Below are 23581 nucleotides of genomic sequence, written 5' to 3'. Positions count from 1 at the left end.
GAGGACGTGGAGAAGGTAGGGTGTGGAATAGGCTCAGTGCAAAGCACAAGAAATACGGATTTGTGCCTCTAAATCTGTTTGTTCAATGCTAGTTAGTTCTGATTTGTATCAAAGCCCAATCTTAACACTTGCTGATTGTTAAATGGCCCACAAACAGTTAATATTTTGTGCACAGTTGCTCACAGGCTGCCTGTAGCACTGAGCAATTTTCTCTTATCATCTGTGACAGCCAAAGACCTAAAGTTTTCTTATTTTCACTCCTGCCTGTTTGCTTGTCAGGCTCATATAGTTCATGAAGAGGAGTGTGAGAACGTGCTCCCAGGCTCCTGTGTCTCCTTGGAAAGTGCATCCCAGGTGACCCACGGGATGTGCTGACCCTCTTGGGATGCCCTGACCGTCTTGGCATGCCCTGAGTCTTCACAAAGACACCCTTCCTCTGTGTTATCCTGCAGTGAGTTGTCAGTAGAAAGACTGATGGCATGGCTGGGGCAGGTGGCAGAGGAGTTGTGTGGTCAGGCTGGATTTTAGCAGTGACCAGGCATTGTCTGGAGCAGCCAGGCCCTGGGATTGCCTGGTGACAGAGCTGAGTAGATCACTGAGTAGAGGCACACAGCAGAGGGTGTGGTGGACTCCAGGGAGCTTCTCCTCCCAATTCCTGCAGAGGTCCTGTGAAGGCATGTGGAAGAGTATACGGCATTTATGGAGGCAAATCCTCTGACCTGTCAGAGCTCAGCTCACAGACGACATCTCCAGCCAGAGCAGTGGACACTGCCACATGACCACTCCATCTGCTTTAAATTCGTGTTTTTCCTCAAGCTAAATTCATGCCACCCTATAGCTCTTTGCAGCTTTGCCAATGCTGTTGCCTGAATTTCACTTCCCTACTAAGAGACCAAGCTCCCAGTGTTCCCAGTAAGATACAGGCATGTTTCTGCTGTTCTCCAGCAGCATCACCGCTGCTTGCTCCAAACATGAAGATATTTTTGAAAGAGCAAAAACATGAATTATTTCAAACTTGCCTCAGGATGAATTTTTAAGGGTACTGTAGACACTGTTTCCACAACAAAACGGGAGCTCTTCTGCTGCTGAATTGTTCGTGTTACTTTCACAAACGCTTGAGAAGAGCCTGGGGTGTTTTAAAATGTTAGCAGATACCTCAAATGGGAATTTGTTTCCATTGAATCCTTTGGAAGCTATTGTTGTCTAATCTGATCGAAAGTTCAATTTGGCAATTTTTATTAGACCTTGCTTTCAGGTATAGGCAATTAGCTTAACAAAATATCAGAAAGGATCTCTGCTGTGTTTGCAATGCCTGCTGCTCTGATTCCTACCTGGTGGGAAACTGCTTTGGAAGAGCACAGCTACATCTTTGCAGCTGTTTACATCACATTTCTGACAGAGCTCCACCCTGCTTTCTCCATTTGTACTTTGTTTTTCATGAATAAAGGTCATGGCATTGGCATCACAAAAAAATATTGTTGCTGTAGAAGGAATTCAGCTGTCCCCTCTGGGTTATAAAACAAATCACATGGCAGGACAGTAACTCGCTCAGATGCTGGCAGGGCACAAATCAGAGGTGGAAGAGAAGCCCAAGATCCATGGGATTCTCTGCAGACCTCCAGCATCCTGCAAGTCAGATGTTTCCCTGCCTGGGCCAAGCCACTGCATACTGTATAGTCTGTAATATTTTGCACAACCTAGTTTTAAACACACCTCATCTGTTTACAGTGGGTCTGTGGTGGGTACTTGCCTTCCAGCCCAACAGGTCACACTGCTGGAATTTGTCTTCTAACAAAGGGCATTTTCTTTGCATTTATGTCATACCATTAGTCCAACACCTTCCTGCAGCTGTTGTTGGGCATGGGGATCTGGTTAGAAGACACCAGACCCCTCACCACAAGGAAACACTGAGGTGAGGGCACCTTGGTATTACTGTTACAGCCAACAAGCAAAAGCTCAACATCAAAAGTACTGGGAACACTTTTAACATACTATCTTAAGAACACTACTCAAGCATTCCTCAATTCACAGAATTCAGTAGGGAGTGTAATGGAAAATAAACTCTAGGTTAAGCAAATCTTAAACTTTCCTTCCCAGAATCACCACAATACAATCGAGTAGTAAATCAAATTCTACAGAAATCATTGGGGATTTTGTTAGTAAACAACCTAGATGTGAGTTCTTTGTTTTTTCTCAGCTGAAGTCTCATGAAAGATATATTTGAAACTGAGAATAGTCTGAAAAACAATAAATGCTGTTTTTTACACTGCATTTTAGTGTAACCCCAGAAATTATAATTTAAGGAATTCAGATCTTCCTTATTGCAAAGCCCTCAGGATTCACGTGGCAGTAACCAGTAATCAGATCAAATGGAAGCAATTAATAAAGTGTTTCATCATTAGAAAAATTTCCAACACCGGAAGATCTTTCAAATCAGCCAGCAGGTTTTGCACATCCTCTGGCATTTGAGATTTTGTCAGTAATGAAAGCTAAATGAACGGTGAATACGAGTCCAAAGCTTTAAACAATGTCACACAGTGTGCACAGAAATAGCATTTTAAAGGAGCTGTTAAAATTTAAACAAAATGGTTTCTTTATAAAGCAGACTGCTCTTGATTATTAACTGAATAAAAGTGGCCTTGAGAATAAAGAAGTTTTTTAAATATAAGACCATCACACCCTTATTTTCTCTTAGCATTGACTAAGAAGTGGTTGAACTTACATCCCCATTTAAAGTTTCTACACCTCTTACCACTTTGCAGTGTACTTCCTCCATGAAGTTTCGTAACTTCTGCTAACTATATAGGCCTGGGAAGCCTGCAGAGCACATCTATGCTCTATAGGAAGTGGGTTTGATGTTGCTCTAGCAACCTTAAATCAGCAATGAGTAAGCAGAGGTGCTGCTCAGCAGAGAAATAACATTGAACTCTTGACTACATCCTCACAATTATTAAAAATGGAGGCAGCAGTTACGATGATCGAGCCTAACACCCTTCATGGAAATTGCAATTCTATCTCTTTTATTCCTCCCCTATGTTTAATTTGATAAAATTTCTAGCCCTGGTGCTGCTTGTTGCAGTGGACTCTCGATGACTGGGGAACTGCTCTTTCCTTCGCTCACAGTGTCCCCAGATACGAACTAAGAGTAGATAACATGCTTTGTGACTCTGTCGTGACGTAAGAGGAAAAGAGTTTTGTCCACTGGAGAATCCAAAGTCTTCTTTTACTTCACTTCAGAGCTGACTGTATTTTGGGAGAAATAAATTAATCCTCTTTTCTTTTTTTTAAGTTTTTAATGTGAAGTTCCTTTAATGAACCCTTGTAAAGCACTTGGGGATCATCCGATGAAAAGTCCTAAAGAAACACAAGGTATCCCTGCTGCTTGGGTTGCAAAGCTAAGGCTCAAGCTCTGAAAAGAGAAGTGTGCTTAGAACAAAGAGGTTTTGAACACAAAAACAAATCATGGCAATGCATGCTGACACTTCATCTGCCTGCTGCCGTTTACATTTTTCAAATGCACATTGAGTATTGTCGAGGACCTTGGCTACCTTTGTCTGTCACTCATCCAAGTCTGTTTAAGCTTTCTTCAAAACAAGTCCCTGCTGCCACTTCGGTATGTTTTGCTGTTGCTTTTGTTTGCTATTCATCTTTGAATTGTTTTTGCCTGCAAGCATCTTTCTGGTACCAGAACTGAGCAAGATATTTCCAGCAGTCTTATAAGGGCACTGAAAAAATATCTAAAACTGCCTCCATCACTCTTACAGCCTTTCAATTTCAGGCCTTGTTTAAGTCTATAGGAGAAAGGCTTTGCCACCTCAATAAAGTCTGGTTGGATTTTTTCCCTTTGGTTTTGATTTTGTTCAGTTTTCTGGACAGATTTCACACAGCTTGCCACCACAGCTCTAGTGGACAATAAAAAAAATACGGGAACTTCTCCAAAGTACGTGTTTGCAAGGAGTGCTATGCCAGGAACATCGTTACTGGAGTCCCAGTAACTAATCCAGAACTGATGCTGTAACTTTTATGTGTACCAGGGGCACTGAAACCCATGCTGAAACACTTGGCAAGTCTGCCCTTAAATTGGGATATATTCTGTTCATTTTGTCTATGACTGACCACAACATTCCTTGGTTTTGAGGTAGTATTTCTCAAGGGGGAGGGTTTGTGATGCCAGTTCTTGTCATATGTTTTCCTGTCTCACCCTATCTCCAAGCCCAGCTAATCTGATGATATCCAACTGTCCTAATGAGCTGCATCTACTTCTACACTGGAGTGTTGACAGCTGCCTGTCCTATTGCCAACAAAAACTTCTGAGACGACTGTATCTCATTCCTGCAAGTACGCAAATTGCTTAGTTTCCAGCCCAAATATGAGACATAATGATACTTCTTTTCATTGATCCAGGTCTAAAAAAAGGTGTGTCAAGAATGCACTCAATCTTTTTCCTCACGTGTAGTTTAATCCCTGAGCTGGAAATGAGGTTTCTGTCTACTGGTTACAGAGAAGAAATCAAGGGCTTATGTCCCTGACAGCAGAGGTACAGTCACATGGGCTAAGGTCAGTGAGAAGGACATGTTCTTCCAATTAATGCTGGCATGTGTTTACTTATATTTTTACACATTGGTAATTCTTCCATTTGCTGCTTTTGGATTGAGAGCACATGGCAAGAGCTTCAGCTTGTTCTTACTCAGATAGGATTTAATGCCCCTAGATCTTCACCAAGACCTAGCCTACCTCATACACATGGGATTCACTTCCTTTCTCACAGAGAATGCCCAAAGCTGATGGACCCAAAGGCTTATTAGCCATTCCTTTTCCTCTGCAGGTCCACAGCACTGAAACTGGGTAAGACCAGGGTCCCAGCAAGGTATTAAAAACTAGTTCTTCTAAAGAGAAAACTATCTAAAACAGAGACTGAATTTGCAGGATAAATTTTGTCTTGGATGACTTCAGTATACAACATTCCTCAGACAAAGATAGAGAAGAGACATACAGAAATGCTGATCCCGATCCAAATGTGGTCAGAATAAACAGAACCAACACCTCAACTGACAGATGATCAGGGCAACTCATCTCTGGGCAAAAATAAGAGTTTTCCTTGCCCAAACAAAAACCCCACATCTACCCTCTGCCCCTCATAACTTTTACAACTTGCTAGATTCCAGGAATCATGGAAAATACTACTGAGCCAGGGGGCAAGGAGCAGAAAAACTAGGGGAAGCACATCTAGTCCTGGCAGACTCCTGTAGCAGCCCAGATCACCGTTGTGGCCTCTCCCATGCCAGCCTTTTGCACTCTTGTTTTCACAGCTGAAGTAGGACCCATTTCTTCAATTCAATTTTTCCTCAGTAAGTTCCTTATACACATCCTAGCAGAAAAACTCAGGACTTTTATTAAGATCAGGCTGGGAAGGAAGAAAGAGAGAGTTTGTTATTCTTCTACAGTTTTTCTCTTTTTTTGTTTTTAATTCTTGGGATGTTCTCAAACATTACAATGGTGGAGACCATATAAGTAGCTAGATTAGAGGAACAGACATAACAGTGGTATTGGATACAGAAATAGCAGCCCTTGCCAGTTCCATGGAAAGAGGACAAATGAATAAACATCTGAAACCAACAGGCTCGGAAAAGCCTCTTTATTTAAGGAATAAGCCACTGAAGGATGACAGGGCTAGATCTGACCAATTCTGACTTTTTCTCAGGAGCGTAATAGTCATTGAGGAAGAAAAGGATGTTTGAGGATGGATAAATCCAGGAACTTTCTATGCTATCAGCTTTTATTCATTAAACTCTAGGGACAAATATAAGGGTTTGTTGTTTGCTAGGGCTTATATTTGTTTTTATTTTAAATCTGTAATTTTCCCTAAGAATTTTTTCCAGATGTCTTTTTGTGCTGAAAAACTGCATGCAGTCCCAGGATGATGTACAATTTGAATACAAAGACAAGCAAAATATCCTGATAAGTCTATCTCTCAATATCTCTTGAGTACAAGATGCTCTCACCTCTACAGCACCTTCTCCCCTGTTAATAGATATAACACACCATCAAGGAAAAATCAAGGAAGAATCCAGAAGAAAATGATAAGCATGTTAACTGAACGTCAGTGCATCTATACTAGAAGTCTTATCCCAGTCTATGGGTCCAGAATGTGTGTGGTGTTATTTAGGAAGATGTTTCTGAATGAACACAGGCTCTGCTATTCTGGTGAGAAAGAAATTGGCTTCTTTAGGATTACTGAAAACATATCAAATAAGAGGCTTTCTGTATTTCCTTACAGCTGAAGACCAATCATTGTAACACAATTAGACAAGCTAAAGACTGAAAGAAGATAAATTTGCTGATTTGTCCTGAATTTCTTACATTAAAGCCAATATGTGCAAAATATGTCTGTGAAGTGCAAGATACTGAATATCTCTGTCTGCCTCAGCAATATTTTGAGCTTTACATTGAGCTGAGTGCTCAAATCCTGGAAGGTGGCATTGGGAGGCCAATCCCTTGGGACATCCTTGGTGTCAAATTCTTTGAGGATACTTGAGTAGACTGTGCAAAGGGATCACTTAATTTGTCACAGGGAGGTGACATTTACCTTCTATAGAGCACCAAGAAGACTGTACATTATAAAACTGTGCCAAATTTTGGTTTCCTCAGCAAAAGACAGGTACTAAAGAATAAATCCATAACTGCAATACAGTTTTAAGAGGCTCGAAGTATTGATTCAAGATGGGGACGCCTAAAATTAAGAGTGAAATGCTAGCATCATGAAAATCAGGAAGAAAATCTCTTAGTGACTGCTTTGGGACTGTATCCATACAGTTTATCCAGACAAAGACAGTGTAAACACCAGAGGCTCAATTGTCCCTGAGCTAACAGTGCTCGGTTGTTTAAGCTCAGGAAACGGCCCACCCTTTTCCCACCTTTGTACACCCAGGCAGGGGTCAGACATAGTGTAGCTGCCATAAGGGCAAGACTGATCCGAGTCAATGTCTGACATAGGGTGACCAAGGCAGGGAGATGGCAGGGCTGCTTCTCTGGAGCTCTGCATATGATTGCAGAGGTGGCCACAAATGGGGCAAATTTATGCTCAATCTGTGAAAATACCCTGAACAGATCAGTGGCTGAACAGAGCCATGCCACTAGTTGTCTTGGAGAAACTGACTTAAACCACTAGCCACAGTTTTCTTTCTTAAAGTTAATACTCAGGTTAAAGAAAGGTTTCAACAATTACCCTCATAAGGAGAAGTTCAAGGAAGGAAAAGTACCACTGACATCAACACAACACACCCCATCTCCTTCCAGTATCTTTCGCCACTGTAACAGCATCCTGAAGTTGTTTTTAATTCAGGACTGAGGTGATTTCACCCTCTATGTTCATTATCTGAGTAAGCAAGTACATACTTCTCTTGTTCTTCATATTTGTCTTGATTATTCACCTTTGGTAATGGAACATATAATAGGAGAGGGAAGGCATGAGTTCACTGCCAGGGAGTGCCTCCACAGGCAAAACGAAAGGAAGGTACAAAAATCAAAAGCTGTGATGGAAGAGAAAACTTTTCTTGTTTTTCTTAACTGAAAAGGCAAAACAGTTGCCCAGCCCTCTACAGGAGCTCTCCACAGATTAAGTGTTGTGAAGCCCTCATCTTGGGAGTAGCAGGAGGAGGCACTGGGAGCTGAATTTCCATGCTACACAGACGTGCACACATTTAATCCGGCTGTGGTTTTCTTAATATGCAGAGATCCCAAAGTCAGCTCTGATTCAACTCATCAGTTCCAGCTAATTTTCAAGCTAAGGGCTCTAATAAGCAGATTCAAGAGCATCTGGGCAAATTTAGCTCCAACCAATTTGCCTCTAGAACACCCTTTGAATACATTTGCATAGTCTATGTTCCCAAAGCTACAAAAAACATGCCTTACCAGCTGCTGGCTGGGCCTCAGCCTGGCACTCTGCTGTTGCTGCTGAGTATCTGCTAAAGCCTTGACAAAGTGCTTACAGCCATTCACCTTTCCTTTAGTTGATATTCAGCATCCCAGTATAATGGCGTGTGACAAATATCTGGAATAACAACGCTTTAACCGCTGGACAACCAGTAAGGAGGCAGAAGGCTCATTGCCCCACGTCACTGTGCTGCAACCTTGACCTAATGATAGGATATCTGAGAGTAAGAATGTAGAGCAATCGCTACCACCCGGACTTGGCCTCCCCACTGCAGCACAGTGCCAAATTTGATAGTCTCTTTGGTGATCCAGGCACAAGCCCATTAAGACAAGTTTATTTTAAAGTGGTCAGGTAGCAGCTGATGGCTGGTGGGAATCTTTCAGCCTTCCCAAAACAGGCGGTGCCATAATGAACAATCTACAGATGCAAATGTCAGTGGATTTATTTGCAATAGCCTGTACTAGAGTCTTCCTGAACTTTGAGTACTTGCTGTTTGGTCTAATTATAGTCCTTATAGCAGTTCATTGCTTACAGCACATTGGGATCTAGAGATCTTGGTCAAATTCAGAATCCCTTTGTGCCAGGTGCTGCATAAAATGAATGCCAGTTCTGGCAGCTCCTACGAGCAAAGGTCCTGCAAACACTTACCCATGTGCTGAACTTTCTGTACAGCTGTAACTTCACTTGGTTCAGTCTGATCTGTGTAGATATACGATCCTATTGTGTTCTAGCTTATTTTCTATTTAACACCTATTGAACTCTCTGCAACTGCTTAAAAACATAAAGTAAATAATGCACACAAATGTTTGTAGAATATGGGGTTTAATAAAGACTAACATCAACATAGGCAGAGGAAAACTTGAGCGAGAGGAGAGATAAAAGCAATCATAAAGAGAACTTGTGATTACATAGACTAGCTACATACATAATTTGTGGGCTTTGTGGTTTGGGAATTCTGTTTGTTTTCTTAATGTAAGTGAGCAAGAGAATTTAAAGAATCTCTGCCACCTACTGAAGCTGAGAACTGCCATGTTGTAGGCCTCAGTGCATTTGTATGTCCTTCCTTGTTCAGCAGAACACTTGGCCACGTTTTACACTCTAAGAGGAGAATACCAAATAGCACGTTTTCTGCAAGAATTGGGAGCTGCTTGCCCGCAAGGTGCAAACCCAAATAAACGTGCTGTCCCCAAATACTCCTGCTGCATGAGGAACATAAGGAGGGAGGACTCCTGTGAGGTTTGGGGGTGTTTTTTCTTTCAATATTTGTGAACTCTTTTCTGTGTTACTTGACTGACTCTAACCAAAAGCCACCTTTGGGAATGTTCTGTATTCAGAGTCTAATTTAGATGTACCCGATTTAGATGCAAGTTCTCACCATGCATCACTTGCAGAACAAGTTTCTTTGTAAGCTGTTGACAGAAAATGTTTATAGTCCTATTATACTCGAGTAAAAAATGTGAACAGAGTAATGGATGTAATATCTTTTCCTTCAGTTTACTGAAGTTTATTTCCCCGTTGTGCAAAGTCTTGTCCAGGATTTTTAAACAAATCCACTTTGTCTTGACTCATGCTTTTTATTGTCCGTGAACTGTTTAACTCACTGAAGTTTGAAGAGTTTACAGAGTGCGTCTGCTTTGGAGTGACAATATTTCCAGGGAACTAGGATTCCTACAACCAATTATGCTAATCAGAAATGTGTTGTAACTTCTCTGCTTTGGGAACATTGAGATAACAGGTCACCTTTAACTTTCTGACACACTTTGAATTTTGACTACCGACTACTTGCAATAATCTACACATCGAGTATCAGCTATTTGTTGCTCTTGGCAAACAGAGTAAAAAAGGTGAAACTCTGAATGATATTTTATCAGCTCTCTGCAGGTCTAAAAGTCTTATTTAACAAAGAGTTTCTATACTTGCTGAAGTTAAGCATACACTGAAGATAAGCAGAACCCTGAAAGCTTTGCTTAATTCTCACTCAGGTTCGCTTTTACAGGTTTTGCTTAATCCTGGCTACAGCTAACAGCTGCGTAGTGATACCAAGTGTCACAAGTGGGACTCCAGGGAGGGTGTGGAGGCTATTTTTGGCCCACTTAAATTGATTGCTATTCAAGTTTTGTGTCAATTACAACATGTTCAAAGACACAGAGGCTCTACAAACAGGCCCAAGTTATCTTCTTGGTTTGATGATCCCTCACTTTCTTACAGGTTTCTAGAACTCTTTAGATTTTGACCTGGCCTAGTGGCTTTCTTTTCACCCCATTTTGCCAAGCTGGCTGATCTCACTGAATATTGATATGTGAAAGTAACAAGCCTTCACTTTATTTAACATGAGTCTTGTTTTCTCTTCCTGGCATTGGATTATTATTACGTCTGCAGGGAGGGTTCGCTTTTAATCTACGTGTTATTGCAACGTGTCTCCATCAAGATAGAGGCATGCCCCAGCAGGACAAGGTGCTGTGAAAGTTCAGTTTGTTGCTGTTAGCTTCCAGCAAGGGAAATTATTTTTCAACCACCCATGTTGAATTGCTAGTGGCCAACACGGAAACAAACCTTTTGTCAAGAAGCTACTGGATCGTTAATATTTACAATACCTGAGATGGAGCCCAGCAAATCAAAGTTTGAATCTTGAATTTCCTGCTGGAGGCTTGATCTTGTTAAGCTTGACTTGCCTAAGAAATCTTCCTTCATGATATTAATCCTACTGATTTGAACACAAACCCAGTCCCTACTGAAATTCCCCCTGAATAGAGTGAGGTGAAGCCAAAATTTTGTGGATTACACTAGTGAAAGAATACGCTATGAATGGGCATTATGGGCTTTGAGAGGAACAGGACAGAGCACAGTACATGATTATAAATCACAGGATCATGCTCTAAACCAAATACAGGGTCTTTACAAGCTTTTCTGTGAAATGAGTGGGAAGGAGACAGTCAAAAGGCTAAGTCAGTGCTGTATTGCAACACACCTTTGCCATGACTTCGGTTGACGGTTCTCCCAACATACCTGCCTGTGCATCAACCACACTTTTCAAAGGCTTTTATGATCTTCTCATACAGCCCTTGCTGTTTCCAACAAAAGCAAATGAAGCTCCCAGATCAGGAGGAAAGACACTTAGATTATGACAACCTGCTGACACGCATGATAAAAATGGGGTTTTTTTCAACTCAAAATAACCAGAATGCCCCAATGAAATATTCTTTCTCACACAACATACTGTTTTCTCATTATGTGTGTTGACATTTTTCAGACTGACCTCAGCTAGATATTTTGTTCCGGAGTCCCCATTTAGTGGAACATTTAAACAATAACACTTCGAAACATGCTCAGTCTCTCTTTTGAAGTCCATTCAGGCTCTGCCCTAAGGTCAGCAGGCGCATTCCAGCAATGATGCACAGACCATCTGCTGTACAAGTTTAAATCCCTCTGGTTCTATACCTAGAGGTACTAACATGTTGCATAACTTGCACTGAAAAACAGACTGTCAGTTCAGATGGGGTTTGGATGTGTTCTTATAGTTCTCTAATGCTCCCACTGGAGGGCCTGTGCACAGTAACCTTTGAGTGTGATTTCTGGGGACTACAAATTAATAAGATAAAGAATAAGAAACAACATTAAGTCCTTGCATTCAAAACCTTGTTTTTCCTTTGCCCATCTACACCCTGGCCAGGGCTGGCTATTTGGAAACTTGTTTAGATGCCTTCCTATTCCAGCTTTTTCATTTAGGTAGGCTCTGGCTGTTACCCTAAATAGTGGTCCATGACTTCATGTCAATTGCTGAACAAGGGCAAACCAGGATGGTGCAATATGAAGAGTAAGTTTTTAAAGATAATGCCAATAATTTAAATGACCAGTGACCCCTTACTTGGGTAGGAATCTGGCATCAAAAACATGTCAGACAAAATATGTTTTTGTCTATAGATTTTATCCATTGTGCTTTAATGTTAACTACTCATTATTAAACTTAACAATGCATTGGCTAAGGTTAATATATTTCAGACACAAGCACTGTTGGTCTTATTGATGCTATGTAAACATAGAGGAAGGAGTGGTCCCTGCCCTTGGGAGTTTGAAATCTAAACTTGGACAATACACTTCAAACATATGGTATATCCTGCAGGCTGAATTACCAAACTTCAATCAGCATTACCCTTAACAATTAATTTATGTTGCACATATGTTCTACATTTGGGGGCATTAGCCCTGATATGCCCCTTGAAGGCAATGTGAGTGTATGTACTTGCTGACCTTTTAACAATGGCAGAAGGACATAGCAACAAGCAGGAAGAGGCCAGTTGAGACTTGTGGGATGGGGCATGGCGGGAGGGTGGGCATAACAGGGACATAAATAGGGTACAAAAGAGGGAGATTTGTCTTGAAGCATAAGTGAAGAACAGTCAAAGCAGAGGAAGATTTTTGAGGCAGCTCTAGCACTAGTTGAACACTAAAATAAATGGGCACATTTCCACTTTTGACTATCTGTCACTTATTTAGATGCTTCCTTGGAAACTGAGCTCTCCAGAAAATCTGTCTTCAACGGTGGGTGCTGAGCACTAGACAATCTGGCCTGTTCATTTTCTCAGTATGTGGCTCATCTGTTCTAAGGAACAAGTCCTTCTGGAAATGTAAAAAATAATTAAAAAAAAAGGCAGAAAGAAGTGTTGGATACAGAATAGCACACGAGCTGCCTCATGGGCTAATGATCAAGAAAGACAGAACAATCAAAATGTCATAAATCAGACAAAGTCAAACATCCAGCCACCAAGATCCCTTACAAACATTGTCCAGAAAAGGTGATAGACATGGGTTAAAGCTTTGAGTAGGAACCAGAAGATAGGAACTGACTGAGTTACTTCATCTCCCGGCTCAAAATGTTCTATCTGTCCAAAAAAAAAAGTGAAATAGGAATATTTGCCCCACTGCCCTACAGCAGAAAACTGTAACCATTAGTTAGGATCAAAATATGGCCTCAAACAGAAGCAACAGCCCATGGGACTAAAGGGAGATCCTCTGAGGCTTTCTGCCTCCACAAGACAGAGTTGAAAACAGCATAATGGAGCATGAAGAGACACAAAGCTAAAGAGCATAATGTGGCACATGCTCCCATGCACGCAGAAATCCAGCCTGCAGCTGTGGAGGGACATAAATACCACATTGGTCAGCTATGCCTCAAGAAGGAGTGTGATGTAGCACTACTAGTGCCTAGTCAACCTTTTAGTTAGAACTCCTCAGACCTTGCTGTCACCTCTGAGCCCCTTGAATCAAAGCAGCCACCTTCTGCATAATCTACCTTTCTCTTTGCGTCACCTCCGAACTTGTCCTTGCGTCTCCCTGGTGGGATCCTGTAAGAGGATTGGGTGGGCCAGGAGGGAGCAACTCCATTGTTTGAGCACAAAAAGCAGCATTCATTAGTAGGCAGGCATCTCAGAGCCAGTCATGGAAAAAAGAAAAAAGAGTGGATTTGCCATTAAATCGGATATTCTTGGAGGCTTTCCTCAACACAACTCTCTCTTTTAAGCTAACAGAAGCAAGAGACCTGCCCAATAATTCCTGAGTTCCAGTCCCAGATCTGACACTAACTCTGAAGCCAATATAATACTCTTGTTCCCTACAATAAGGCCTGAATCTTCCACTACTGTAAATTAATCTAACTCCTTTCACACAAATTAGTGTTACTCCATTTGAAGATTTGGTTCAGAAATCAGGGCCCTGCAGAAATATTGAGGAAAATCTGGTCCCCAGAGAAGTTTACACATCGAAACAGCAAGATGTATACTCGTGAGCTGTTCTCATGACATTTTAGGCCCATTGAGTGGTTATCTCTTGACAGGACATGTTCCTCTGAGATCCAGGCTTACAGGTGATGGATATCTCTCAAAAATAATTAACTGTCTTTAGTTGCTGCTGCCAGAGAAGGGAGGGAACTTTGCAGTGCCCAGTGTACAGCCACAGATTATGGAGGAGCTGCCAGAGAATTGCTTGGTTCTTGATCCAGTTCAAAAGGGCCAAGTCAAGAGCTAGTAATTACCCCAGATTTAAACAAGGTTCCTAGTTCATATCCATTTTGTAGTTACATTTGCCCTCCTCTTGGTAAACAGCAAACATTTTCTTGGAAGCAGTTTCATCTCTTATGCCAGTGGCAAAATAAACCCAAGCTCATCATGGATGTGTCCTTTCCAAAGAATTACCACAAAAATGTCTGAAACCCTATGAAGGCTGTTAATGACTCTAAATCTCCATAGGACTTTTTCCCCCCTTCCTCTTCTGTCTCTTCCCCTTGCTCTGATGAGCTGGTGAGTTGGGAATGGTTTAAAATACCACAATAGCCATGGCAGGACATCAAGAAAGAAAAAGGAACAGAGTTTTGAAATACTTCATGTAAGGGTCCAAGCACTTGAGTTGGTACTTAACTGACTGGACTTTACCACACAGCAGTCAGATGATCTCTGCAGCTTTGGGAAATAAGAGAAACTTTAGAGAAGGGTGGGGGGGAAACAGTCTCTGCCACATTGGTCTTTATTGTCTTATGGATTTTATCACGGTATTGTTCTTTATTTCCTGCTATTTATAGGCTCTCATGTTTTGTGCTGCTTTCATGTTTGTGTTATCTGCCTTCCCACGACATGTTTCACCTCAGCCCTTGCCTACAGCTGGATCCATAAAGGCTAGACCAATGGTTTGAAATAGCACATCAGGGCTCATCTTCTTTCTCTTGGCAATGCATGCAAACTGCCCTTTTCTGAAGTACTAAGCCACCCAAGATGGGTGATTTAAATGATGGTGATTGCTCTGCACACTGTTGTATAAAGGAGCCAAGAGGTTTGCCACATTTTCTTTTGGGTATTACACAACAACATTCTCTAAGAGCCTCATCCAGTGATGCCCATTTGTTTCCTCTGAAGTCCAGGCTTTGCAATGAATTTAACCCATCAGCACATGACATGATGATAACCACTCCAGAAACTTCACCTGAAGTATTTTGTAACTCTTGTCCATGCAAACTACTGCAGAGCCAACATGCTACAGGGGCTGTTCTCATCCGAATTCCCCATGATTTAGGGATGTAACTCCACTGATCTGAACTAGCAAAAGTGAAGTTTGTTCTGGGTAGAAACACAGAATGAGGTTTGTAGAAGTCAAATCCCTGCACTAGTAAACTTACTGCCCAATGGCTCCAAAAGGCCACAGGGCTAGAAATAAAAATGGGAGAGGTGCAAAATAAAGCTGAAATCATTATTCAGTGATCAGGCAGTGATATAATCCTACAAGCATCCCTCTACCTCACCCCACAGCAGTTTCCAGGCAGCCAAAACACCAATTCCGAGTACAAAGCAGAAATCAGGCTGCTGGTTAGGTGCGTTCAAAATGAGTCCCAAGAACAGTCCCTTTCCTGCACTCAGCAAGTGACAGCAAGCCTCTTGCACTGATCCACAGCTTGCATCACTTCTCCTTGTGTTCAGAGCAGCCTACCTTGGAAACAACCACACAGCTCCATGCCAGCAACAACAGGGGAAAACCCTTCACCTAAAGAGAAAGGAACAGCAAGCCCTGATTCGAGACCCTTTCACAATACGTGTCCAGCAGCAGCACCTGCTATGAACTGCTGAAGAGTTACAAACAAAACTAAACACTTGCTTACATATGCAGTGAGGTTTGGCCAGCTTTTGCTTAGGGGATTTTTGGGCAAGTTACTGCCCCTGTTTTGCCTATGAGTTTGTGCAGAAGGCACACAGAACATCATTCTTCAGTGCTGCAGAGCAACTTAAAGGAACACCTATTTGTCACAGAGGGTTATTCTGTTTTGCTTCAGATTGTGTCTATTCTGGGGACATCTCTTGAAAAGAAACAGCAGAAATTTCCCAAAAGCAGCATAAAGTGCAGGTTTCTTATTCAGACAGTTTGACACAGGTTTCTGTAGCTAACTTTCACTCCCTATAGCAGCCAGATTGAAAGAGGAGACATGATGGAAAGGAAAGAATCTATAATGCACCAGGCTAAGCAAAGATGAAACATGGTGCAAAGAGAATAAAGAGGTGGCAAAGACCATGCTCATTTTGGTGAGTCCCAGGATCTTTTCCAAGGTGATGCTAGGAAGCAAGTTTACATCAAGCCATGAACATCACTAAAGTAACTTGTCTCCCAGGCACCAATGAGTCCTGGAAGCTACCATTTAAAGTTTTTAGTGGCTATTACAGTGAAATCATCCCTTTTACCACACGCAAACAATGTGGGGAAAGCTATGTAGCAATCTTTTATCAGAGTGGGAGAAAAAAATTCAACACTAGGAACTCCACAACACTGGAAACCAACGACCTGAACAAATTTCATCCCATCTGAGAAACATTTAAAAGTGTGAAACAAAAGATTTTCAGCAGAGACTGCTGCAGAGGCTTGAAAGATAATGGTTCTGGGAGCAACTGCTGTGAAAACATAGCCCCAGCCCTCCCAAAAATGCCAAGTGCTGGGGATCAGCATGAATGAGGGTTGAGACCTCTCCCAAGCCCTGAAGTTGCATTCTCTTTCTGCCCATTATTTTTGCTGATGAAAATCCAACTGTTTTCAGCTCAGTGTCTGCTATCAGACAACTCCTGTTCATCTCCTGAGAGGCACTTTTCAGTGTGCCATCAGACACCCTCTCGGCCACCACCTAAGATGCACTGACAGGTTGTGGTAGTTTTCCAGTCAGACTCTGAAATGGTTCTTCACACTTTTATGGTGGCAAGATTAGATTATTGTAATTCTTTATTGGCTGGCTTCCCAAAGCGGGCTCTGCACAAACTCCAGATGGTGTGAAATGTGGCCGGCAGGATTTGAGTTAAGAAGGGACAGTATCATCCATTCTGTTAAAGCCTCTACCTTGGCAACTGGTTAGAGAGCAAATTGATTTCAAAACTTGTCCTTTCTCCCTCTGTGCACAGCTAAGGTCAGGTCTCTGTCAGGAGCTGTGTGATTTGTCATGGTCCAGAGTACCTGGGCTCATACTACCTGGTAACTAATTCTCCAAGAAGTGATTTCAAGGAGGTGAGGGTAGTTTAAACCTGATTTCCATCTGCTTGTTCTTCTCTAAAGCCAGTGCAAAAGCTGGGTAGGATACTGCAATTATACCTTTTGCAAACGTTAGATGAGGGTAAGAATAGGTTGTTATTGCACCAAAACCACAGCCTGAGGACCCCTTCCTCTACAAGCAACTGGCTCCATGCCTAAGGCAGCATAGTCCTCCTTTGGGCATGGCTGGGGAGAAATGGCACTGCCAGCCTGATTCCAGAGAGGCAACCATCTAAATGCAGCACAATCCTAAAGCTCTTCCAAATTGCAGGTGGTTAATCTCATCTTTTCTAGCCCCAGCCTGAGCTGCCAAGGAGACACCCAGTCAGCAGCCATGTTCCCCGCTCCTGCTTTTAGCACTGCAGGGCCTCATCAGAAAACACAGACTGCTGGTACGTGTTCTTATGTGCCATCTTTCACTTGTGTAAACAATGGCTACACAAACAATTGATAGGATAATAACTGGCTTCATACAGACCAGTACAAATAAAACTTTCCGGTGTTTTAGGCTTTTGTCTTCTCAGAACTTTCTTTTCCTGGAAGAGTATGATACAAAAGGTGTATTCCTCCATATTTGATTATTTTTTTTATTGAGACCAAGAGTTAAAACCTTCCCTGATTTAGCTCATGGTGGCCACATTCCTACCAACCTTTCAAGCAAGGGAAAAGTCTTGGGTGGGCTGTAATAAGAGTCTAGTAAAGAACAATCATTTGGCTTCTTTTTATTAACTGCTGTTTACAAAGCAGTGTGTGATTTGCTGCATAAGAGGGAGAAAGGCTGGGGGCAGCTTTTGCTGTGCAGTGGAATGGTATGGCAAACACAGTGTGCTCTGAGCTGTTTACCTTCCCCGTCACTTCTGCAGGGAACCTGTGACCTGCCACTCATGGATGTAAATATAAAAGCTCATGCTCTGTAGGTTGGGTTTTGTTGTGTTGGTTTGTTTTGGGGTTTTTTTTGTTAGTGTGAGACAGCTGACACAGACTGTTTGCTTTGGGAAAACAACCAAACCCTTTTGTTTTGCATGAAGAGGGTAAAAAAAGCCTGTATATAAAGAATTGCACTGACTCTGCAAACAGCTACTGCATAAGGAAGAAAGAGTGGCAGTCAGCTCTGGGGTCATGCTGACTGTCACTTTAAACCTACAGTGCCACCATTATTTTAGAAATTCAAAAGCCCAGGGAAGCTGGTGGAGACACAAGACATGGATAAAAACATGTTATTAAGAAAAACCAGCTGTATGAGGGAACAGGCAAAGTCACGGTGGTTTACCTGAAATCATGAGAATCTGGAGTTCAGATAAAGTGATGTATGGGTTGGTCTCTGATCCTTTAGTTTAGCTAATCTGCTCTTGCCATGGGACCAGGAAGTATTCAGGGACCTTTGGTATCACTTTTATACAACCACCATGTCATGCTGGACCAGATGTCTGGCCATCTTAACACAAGAGAGCTAGTGGGAATGGCTTCAGGATTACTGCAGCTTGTACTGCTCTGAGAACAGCTTCCAGGGCAGGAGTTACTACAATCTAAAGTCAGATCTGTCTCAGTGCTGCCTCGAGCATGACTCTGTCTATGAGAGGTGCTAAAATACAATTGCCAGTTGCAGGTAACCATTTGTCCCATTCCCAAGTTTCCCCAAACCAAGAGACTACTTAGCTGCCGAGTGAAGGTGCTAGCCCATCCTCCCACCAGTGCTCAGGATACAGCCTTAGCTTTGATCTGGAATGAAACTGTTTGATGTAGAAATTCACAGCCAGCCTGCTTGCTGCAAGTGGGCCTGATTCTAGTGGAAGGTCACCCAAAAAGTCTCCAGCTACCATGGCCTTGAGAAGTTGAGCAACCTGAGCAGTGATCTGCTCAAGTCTCCATGCGCCCAGCATCAATCCATTCGGCAAATACACATGATGGTCATAAACATCTGATGGGCCATACGATAGACTAGAGGATCAGACAGCAAACCTTACCTCACTGTGTGTTACCTAGCCCACCAGCCCAAACACAAACCATTTCAAGCCCAATTCTTGACTAAAGGAAGTCTTTCTTGATCAGATATCAGAATAGTCAGTGCTGCAGCCCTCAGCTGTGAAGATTAATGCTCAATATGCCAGGTGGCTTAAACTGCAAGCATGTAATCTCCTGTTGCTGTGTAGCTTTTGGGCATCCTTCCATGTTCTTAACTCTCCTGATAAATTTGGAAAGATTTGTTTCTAAAGAACAACTTTTTCTAGCAATTAATAATGTAAAACTTCACACATTATCAACTTTATCTACTTGACCACAGCCAAGAGTGAAAGAGCTCAGATATCCCTGTAGAGTCACTTTGAATAGCTGGGGCAAAGCACATTAAAAAGTTGCATACTATATTCTTTATATACCACCTCTGTGACCAGAAGTGTAAATGGTTACTCTAATCTCAGGTTATTTGCAAAGCTAGCTGAAGAGTTAGTAGGAAAATAAATAGATGACATGCATTCATACTTTAATTAATTAGAGAGAATATAGTTTGTTGAGTAGGAAGGCCATATCTTCTCATGGTGAAAATCAACACAGCTCCATTATGGAATTGTATCAGCCTGTGCCAATGAGGATTGGGTCCAGGTATGCATATGAGGATGTCTGCCTTTACCATGGAAACACAACACCTAAGTGAGGGACCATATGAGCAGCTTAACAGCAACTGTATTAATATTTGACAGGGCAGAAAAGAAAAAAAATGAAAACAATTGCTCTAATTGAAACTATGGGGGGTGTGTAAGTAAGGTAGAATGCACAGTAATTACCTGGTTTGGAGTTGGGCCAGAACACCAACACTCCTGCTCTATGGGACTGCAAAGGAGCCTAAGTAAACAGGATTTTGATTTTCCACCTTTTGCTAAAATGGTTCTTTACACAGAAACATAAAACTGTGCAAAAAGACAAGGTGCATGCTCAAGTCTGAGGAATGAAGTGTGGCTGCAAGCTGAGGAGGTGAATTTCCACCCACACTTGCAACAAACAGCAAAGAGATGTGGTGCTTCCCAGGAGAAATGCTTCTTGCCTGTTCAGCAGATCTATGCACAGGCACAGCTTTGTCCAGCCAAGGAAAGGAAACACCAGGCTACTGCAAATGAAATCAAGGCTCTGTTCACATGAGTGTTAACATGAACCTTCTGGATATCCTCAGGCTGGAGGTGCTACCAGCTCCCTCTTCCACAGTTGTGCAGCAACCACCTCCACCTCACTCACTTCTCTGCACTCCACTTGCCACATACCCACCCCTATACCTTCCTTCCTCCCAGCCATCACCAGTAGTCCCTGGGCCCTGATCCTAACTCCCCAACAAATCTTCTCCACATCACCTTCAACGAAGCAAACCTACATGGAAAGCTGTCCAGTAACCAGTTCCTAGAAAGGTCACTTCCCACACTGTTTTGGATTCTCAGGCATGGGCTGCATGAGAAGTATGAAGACAACGGTTAATAGCAGAATGAGGTTCACTGGTAGCATAGCTGGGAGATAACCTAGACTGGTATGACCTAGGAGTCAACTTCAAGTATCAGTTGAGAAGCAGCTATGTTGTCTATGGGAAAGACTAGATGAAGTGCTGGAGGAAAAAACCTCCCTTTCCAAGCTAAAAATAATGAGCAACGGTTTACCCAGTGACCTCATTTCACCATCCAGCAAGCATGTCTTAAGTCATATAATGGAGCAACGACTTCAGGCATCTGCCTTGTCATCAGTTGTTGCCTCATGACTGTACCAGTCTACCACCAAGCAGGACCACAGCCAGTTGCCAAGCTACAAGTCCTGCATGCTACCAACACATGTCTGAACCAGTGACCCATAGGTTCTGTAGACCATTACAAATCCCCCGAGACACACAGTTCCCCATGGCCTTGCAGGTTGTTTTTGGTTAGACAAATTCAAATGACTGCCACAAAAGCTTAATCTCTTTCCAGCCACACTCACGCTGAGTGTCAATAGGAAAAGTCCCATGAATACACTTGATAATTACAGAGCCGTGGCTGTAGCAAAGAACAAAGTATAATGCAGGTTTGAATACTCAGGAAATTGACTGCTGATATGTTTCCATTCATTGTTTTGTTCTCTGTTCTCAGTGTTATATTAAAATCTCCTACTAAGAATGAGCTTTCTTGTTTAATGGAACTTGTCAGTTAGAGGAAATCTGCTCGAACTGTTTGATCTATTCTTTAAAATAATATTGATTGCAAATTTAGCACACCTCCCTATCTTAGTTAGAAAATCATTTGCAAATTAAAGCTGATATTTCTAAAACTTTATTTGCTATCTGCAAAAAAAAAAGTTCTGGCCCATCATTCTAAGGCATTCACCTTTCCTTTGCTCCAACTATTCAGTCCTGGCTATTCATTAGATACGTTGATCGATTGTACTAGCCACCTGACATTGTTTTTCCGACTCTGTTAGTAAAAAGTGATAGTGGTGAATAGCACATAGTAAACACAACGTGAATCTCTGGTCAACGGAAAATTCAAGAAGCTTTGCAGTTTGCAAGTGTTTTCATAACAATCCTGACAACCATATCAACTTATTCAAGCGTGACCCTCACATCTATAGGAAATCATGCTCAGTGCTTCTGTCTGCCTCTTCATTCGTAGAACTAGCTATGTATTTTGATTCCATGTGACTCTCAAATTAATACAGAATCTGTATGTTTGCTATTCATCCTCATTCCCAGCATGTGCACCCACAACAACAAACCTTAACTTCAGGCTCTGAAGCTGATGTACAGCTGAATCTGGATTTCCTAAGTCCTATGATCCAATAATATTTAAATATGGAGATTTCATTTGATTCCTTGCAGATATAAAGGAGCCGTTTAGAAAAATCAGATGCAGTAGCCAGTTTAGACTCTGTGCAAGTCTGTAGGATTATTTTCTGGTTCTGAACTGTCAGCAAAAATCTGCAGAAATGAGTTGCATTGGTTGGCTAACAGAAACAATATTTCTTTTGTGAATGTCTTCCTGCTTCCAATTATATCAGAATGACGGAAGAAAGGGGAAATAGCTGATTCCAAGGTTCATATAATTAGATATAATACACTCTATCATCATCAGTATTTGATGCTTTTCTTTAGGCAATCTGAAAGACTTTTGGAAAAGCTCAGAAACCACAGTTCATGTCAACATGATTGCAAGTGCTGTCACTGTCAGGAATTTACACAGAGAAGTGGTGGCCTGAGCTCCCTCTCCAAGAGGCAGCAGCATCAGCTCTGCACACAGACCTCAAGCATCTTCCCTTTCTCTCCATCTTAACAACTCTGGCAGGCAACAGAAGATGCCTCCCTTCTCTGGTGACAGCAGATTTCATTATACTTGAGCTCATTCATGTAATTTGCTTCACCTTGGCCTCGCTGAAAACATTGCCCTGGTGCTGTGTGCCTCCATCAGCCCTGTAACACCATTTGCTAACACAGAAGAGCCAACTGTGGATTCACAGGTAGCAAGAGACCTCTAACAAAGGAATCTTAATGATGAATGTACCTCAGCCACAGTTGTTCATGCTGCTGGGAAAGCCTGAACTCCCCATGTACTGTTTCTGGACATGTACCATCCTCTGCTCCTGACTAATTCAAGCTGCTCAAGCCGTGGGGAACTCCTCTAAAATAAAACCATTCCCAAACCTTTCTTAAAACAAGGGCAGAATTGTTCAAAACAACCCAAGGGAAGAAAATAAAATAGGAGGTGACCTCTTTCCAACTCTCTGTGCTGGGGGCTGAGGTGTGGCCACCTCCCAAGCTCATAGGGTCATTCCACCACCTTTGTCTCATTCTCTCTTGAAGCAATGCTCCGCCTCCCAGGCAGCTCGTGTTTTCCTGCAGCCCATGAAGAGCTCTCTGTTCCCAGGCCTGAGCCATGCCCTCAGGCTGCAGGCTGGTGACATCAGCCTGTGGGCAGCCCTTGGTGGAGCCCAGCATCCTGGCTGCCCCTTGTTGTTTGTTTGGCACTTTGTGCTGAGTATAACGGCTGGGACTGTTCCTCAGGGAGAGCGAGGGGCTGAGAGCATAGCTCAGCACAGGCCAATGGCTACAAGCAAGAGAATCTGCTCTGGTGGCTGCCAGTGGTGAGCTGGAGCATGAACAGCCACAGAAACCCTGCTTTTCCTGCCTGCTTCAGACAACCCCTCTTTCCTGGCACACCTGGAGTGGCGCAGCAGCTCAGACCTTGCCGGCTGTCATGGCACATGCTGGGACACCAGCACATGCTGCAGCCACCTCAGTATTTGGCAATGTTGGCACTTCATCTGAGACTGGGACAGAGAAGAGGCAGCAGTTTTCCAAGACTGCATTTAAGCCAATAATAAAAGCTCTTTATGAGCATATAATGACCCTTCTACAATACTGGCAAACCATTCCCTTCTCCAGGAAAGCTGCTTTGTAGTGCCGCCTCAGAAACCCTCCGGTGTAGGGCCCTTGTAATCCTCTGGTACTAGAAGCTACGCCAGCAGCACTGCAGTCCTGTAGCTCTGACCAAAGGCTCCTACAGGTATTTCAGTCAAGGCATTGAATGGCTTTATGACCTTGATGGATGCAGAGTCAGCTCAAGAGCGCACAGCTGTGCAAACAAAATGTTGCCACCTCAGTGA

General features: G+C 42.5%; 1 protein-coding gene across 18 annotated transcripts in view; it reads right to left on the bottom strand.

Annotated features, from left to right (window-relative positions):
- SLC6A6 (solute carrier family 6 member 6) overlaps nt 1-23581 on the bottom strand; it is a 117133-nt gene that overhangs the window by 64352 nt on the left and 29200 nt on the right. The gene's annotated exons all lie outside the window — the stretch shown is intronic.

Source organism: Colius striatus, chromosome 15, assembly GCF_028858725.1.
Source record: "Colius striatus isolate bColStr4 chromosome 15, bColStr4.1.hap1, whole genome shotgun sequence".
In the NCBI taxonomy this organism is placed as follows: domain Eukaryota; kingdom Metazoa; phylum Chordata; class Aves; order Coliiformes; family Coliidae; genus Colius; species Colius striatus.
This window is presented reverse-complemented; position numbering and strand designations above follow the sequence as displayed.